The sequence below is a fragment of the Pomacea canaliculata genome, linkage group LG5 (genome assembly GCF_003073045.1).
Source record: "Pomacea canaliculata isolate SZHN2017 linkage group LG5, ASM307304v1, whole genome shotgun sequence".
NCBI classification, from domain to species: Eukaryota; Metazoa; Mollusca; class Gastropoda; order Architaenioglossa; family Ampullariidae; genus Pomacea; species Pomacea canaliculata.
This window is the reverse complement of record NC_037594.1, coordinates 32,876,523-32,882,123: the sequence shown is the minus strand read 5'-3', so window position 1 is coordinate 32,882,123 and position 5,601 is coordinate 32,876,523.

Below are 5,601 nucleotides of genomic sequence, written 5' to 3'. Positions count from 1 at the left end.
TCAGCCGACTCCCGAATGTTCGATGCATGTTGATTGCGACATAGACGTCCCTGGCCCATCACTCTCATCATCTCGGGTACTTGCTTCCTTCTCCACCCGCTAAGCACTGGAGGCTCGTGGGTGCTGCCACCTGCTATGTTTTGTCGTTAGATGTTCCCCTCTATCCCATCCACCCGCCTTTACCTCTTTTCTGACTTGATCTTCTACCCAGCACAGCAAGCGACTTAACATTTCATCATCGCAAAATATTTTTTTTTTAGAATATTCACTTTCAATTACTTTAATACTATACAAAGTTAGATTCATAAGGTAAGAATATACTTTATCACGCATACATAATCCCTAAATACTCCGTTTTACATCTTTCATATTGAAGAAGAAGGAACATTTCCAACAAAAAAAACCGGCTCTGCCTCAGTCTCATTTAAATTAGAATTTAAAGAGGCATAGAAATACTTTGCTTTCCTGCAGTCAAATACTTAGGTTGTGTCATAATGATGTTTAATATACATGTATGTCTTTTAGTCTGAACTACACCTCTCGGCTGTAAAGGGCTCTAAAGTAAGTATGTAAGACAACATATTGTACTCTCATGGCCTGATAGTCAAGAGTGTAACAACATATAATAATGTAGACACAGAGTACACAGACTCCTGGTGTCGCAGTGGGTGGGGAGCAGTTACAAGAAATGTGAGGAGACTGGTGCGGACAGGCTTGATCTTCCACTTTGTAGATATGAGAGTCTGTAACTTGCTACAGCAATGTTGTTAGTGCTTTGCTTATAATGACAGTAGCAGGAGGATTGCTCACAATTACACTGGTAATATAGGCGTCATAATCACACTGGCAAGAGGACTGCTCACAATCACACTGGCAAGAGGACTGCTCACTAACCCAGTCTCAGTACTTCTACCCCAATCTTTCATTTGATCAGCATCAGTGTCCTGCGACCTTCTCCACCTGTCACCTCCACCGTCCCGACCTCTCCCCATTCGCATCATTTTCTCACAACACTGTAATGTTGCCTCTCGCAGCTTGCTTCTCCCCGGTTTCTCAAGCCCCCGTGAAAAGCCCCTTTTCCCAAGTGTTTGGTGTTTCGGGTTTCGGATTTCTTGCGCTGATTGAGAAAGACTTTCTTTTGTTCGGAAGTAACGTTGGGCTCACGCTTGTCTGTCCAATTTTCCTCCTGAAGAAGCTTGGGCGAGATAATCTGGGACTCATTTTTGCACGTAAAACAAGTGTGGTAGTTACAGAGAGACATCGCTTTCCTGGGGCTAACAAAGCCAAACTTAACATCTCCAGAAGGAAACAGCAAAGAAAGATCATAAATATTTGATGCGCACTTAACTCTCTCTCTCACACACACACCCACGCGCACATAACGAGATGCGTGCGTATGTGCGTGTGTGCGTGAAGTTGAATGCTGTTGTGTAGGTTTGTGCTTGACATCACTAACAATTGCAAAAATAGCCAGTCCGAACATTCCATTTACATCCCAATTGCAACTTCAAACTGAAACAAGATTCATACAAACCAATCTGGTTTTTTTTTTTCAGAAAAACAGAGAACTGGGAGAGAATAAAAGCAATCTTAACTCTCTTCCTCGTTGCGCTGTAAGAATCTCCTGCTGGAGAAAGAAATGTTTTAGAATGATAAAGCAATTCCCTGGTCCATGAAAGCTGAAAGCTACCCTGGACCTGAACCTTGAAGGTATCCAACAGACATTTCGTCCCTCTACGTCTCTCATTTTTCTAGGATGGATGCTGCTGCTGCTCCTCCTGTTGTTGCTGCTGCTGCTATGTGGAGGTATTTTCAGGCCACAAGGACCGCTGGAGTACAAGGCAGGCACTACAACTGACTGCACTTTTATGCCACTACAGATCGTAAATACAAAGGATAGATCATGTTCACGTCTGGAAAATTCGCGACGCGAGCTCCCCCGAGCGAAGATGTGAGGTTGGGTGCAAAAATGCAATAAAGAACACGAAATGTCGACAGAGGCAATCAGCGCCATGTTCTGTACATATTCCAAAATTCGTTTTCTTACCAAAGACGAAAGCTCTGTGATTTTCGCAGCAAAACGTTCAGTAGATATAAAACTGGCCTTACCTTGGCCTTGAACGGCTGAGCTACTTTCACTGCATTTTTTTTTGTTGGATTGACAGTTCAGGCACAATTAACGCCAATAATTAATCCATATTGTTACGAAACAAGCAGATAAAAACAAGGGCTTGAAAGTGTGGCGCGTGTTTGGGGCGCTGCGTTATGCATGAACTCGCGTCACGAGTTATTTTGATATTTACTATGTCTGTTGTATATAATTCGACTTCACCTCCCCACGTACATCATTGAGACTACATGGCAGACACCGGAATTATGCGCCAGCAGATAAACTCTCCAAGTGACAGAACCTGATTGCTCTCTTGGCACTTTCTGTGGAATACATCACCTGGCCGAGCAGTTATCTCCCATGATGCTCATTTCTTAACAGCCATCAGTTGAAAGCCAGCAGCCGCCTCATCAAGACGGGGAGGGGCGAAATGCCCACCCTTCACCTTCTTCCTTCCGCTTCTCCAAAGCTGTTTAGAGTGACGTCAATGCCACATTCCTCCAACCAGCTCTGCGACATTCCGGAAAACATGATGGCGGCATGCCGTCCCTATTTCTGTCAGGGACGAAGACAAGTTGATTTCCTGTTCTGGGATATGGAAGTCTCCGAACTCATCTTCATATCACAATAACTGGCCTTGACAAGATGCTGCTGTTCAGACCCGTTTATGTACAGACATTCGTCGTCATTTAAGTGACGTCCAGCAACAGCAGCAACAGCAGCAACAGCTGACAACAGCGCCATCACTGCTCGTGCTTATTGCATCAGCTTCAGATGCACACGTAGACATCCGACAGGGACGACAATTAGGCAGCGCACTAAAAGGCGCGAGTTGTCTGCCTCGATGTCTGGGGAAATCTGTCTTCCGGTTTCCAAAAGTAATCGATCACAGATCAAAGATCGTCTTCTAGAAAAGAGGATCGCCACATCACAGCCAAAACTACTTTCATATTAGGAGGGAAATAACCTAGCCAGTTCTTAGTAAAGTATTTTTAAACATAAAACGTCAATCATCATAAAAATATTTCAGCAAAAAATGCATAACCTTTTATGACAACTTCCTAAAACAGTCTTTCAATGTCTGTCATGAGAGAGACACTAGCTATTCACCTACTGGAGACATCTATTATCAGACATTACTAGTTCCACAACTAATGGAAATATCTGTCACGAGGTAGAGGCTGTCTGCAGTAAGTGTGACTATTTTTAGGCTAATAATATTAATACTACAATTAACAAAAAGGTAGATTAAGGCTTCTACCGCAGACTAACAGCGTTTTCGTTCTGAAGGCAATGTCTCTCTCTCTCGCCATGATGCAGATTGCGGCTTACAAGCTCCTGTCTCACATGTTCAGTGGGCGTGTGTGTGGATGAGGACGACAGGGTAACAGCCAAGTGATGAATTGCTTCCTTAGTGCCGTCCAGCGACGAGGTCATTAATATGCTTTACAAGCTGACCGACTGGCGGCGCAATTACTGTATTACCTTGGGCCGCCGCCTTGCCAGTCTTCGCGGGCTTCTCGGACCATTGTATCTTAATACAATGAAACAAGCACACTGTGGTCGACTGGGGGTTGCCAAAGTTTCCACTATATCATTATATAAATCTCGTTTCCTCCAGCGTTGACTGGCATTATCGCGGCCTTTAGTTGTTCTTGCTCGAGCTGACTGCCGTGTAATACGGTTTTTAATTTACTCTCGTCTTCGGGGTGATTTAAATAAAGTCCACTGAGATTAGTCATAACAGTTCAAAGCATTCGCTCCATGTCTGAGATTAGTGAGCGAACTGGAGTGAAGCAACGGCCTTGACCGATGGAGAGAGAGAAAGATGTAATTTATTTGCGGCGCAAGTCCCGTGCACAGTATGGAAAAGAGATACAACTCAGTTTAAAGCTTCTCGTTGCCTTGGTAAGTTCCCCAGTTAGGACAGGATTTTTTGCTTTCTCACACTATGTATTCTATAGCTTTCTCAGAGTATTTTGTTGCTTTCTCGTAGTATTTATAATATAGCTTTCTCACACCTAAACAAGAACAAAAACATCACCAAGCTTATATAATAAGAAACCGAAGCACCCAGACAAAAATCTGCAAAATACATGATAGTGATGCGACCAAAATACCCTCAACCTTATAACGGAACAAGTTTAAGTGAGAATTTACTATAAACACGACACTGTGAGAGAGGGACGGGATTTCAGAAAAAGAACGAACGTACACAATGAAGTACTCGTTCGTAGTTTCCAAGAACGAAATAATTCTCTTGGCTTTTAGTTTGTCATGGTTTAGCTATGCATCGATGCCATCGCCATCTCATAACACCACCCACAGTCTTACCCTCACTACACATATGCACCACACACACTATATATATACACACACATCAGGAAGTCTTACATACACACAATTAAAAATACGCCCGCGTTTCCTTTATTGCCGAGTATTTTCTTGCCTGTGAAACGCAGTTTCATTATTACTCTTACTGTTAATATTATTACTGTTCATATTCTCAGAGTTTTTGATCAAGGGATGAAGCACAATAATGGCTAACATGATTGTTCCAATATTCTTCTATAATGACGTTTTCCTCAGCACGAATCTAGCTTTCATCTGCTTCATTCATCCCTAACAAACTGTGTACATGAGTATTTATCTCGCCTGTGACATCGCTATTTCTCATGGCGTCCAGCTCAACATCCAGCCAGAACAAGAGCAAGCGACATATTGGGGAGCTTTGTCCGGAGAAGCCGTCGAGCGATTCACGTCCGGCGAGACTAACAATGAAGTGGGGAGGTAATTACAGGAAATTGCACGGCACGCGTGTGCGCATGTTGTTAGCTGCCCCTGGTGCACTCAAGCGTGTCACTTCTCTCCCCACCACCGTGGCAGGGCCTGGGGCCGCAGCAACACAAGACCATTCTAGTAAGACAATAGCACCGGACACGGTTTCCACCGAAGCGGAAATGTTACTCATTTTTCAAACTCCAACCCAGATCTTATCTATTGTTTGCAAAATGTATCACATTTTTGTGGGCCTGCTTCATTACACTGCTGCTGTAGTGGTGGCAACCCCAGGTGCTTTCAGACATATACCTGCACATATCTAAAAGCCGAAATCAATCAGCTATGACTGACAAACAAGCAACACAGTGATCATGGACACTTGAGAAATCCCCTACCATCCTCCACACAGCATAAACCCAACCCCAACTGTCAGCATCTACCACAACAAAAGGCTTGCACACATAAGATATTTCAGTAATGTACCTTTCTTTAAATGACTGTTTAGTGAATAAGGTCTCTAATGCTGTTTAATGTGACCTAGCTATTACATTAACCAAACATTGAACTGAAGATCTGTTGTATGTACAAGGCTAAATGTTGGCATAAAGTTTTGATTTAAAATTCTAAAAGTATTCATGAACCCACATGCACAATGCAACCAATAAATGCATGCACATGCGCACACACACACACACAGAGAAGCACATGAA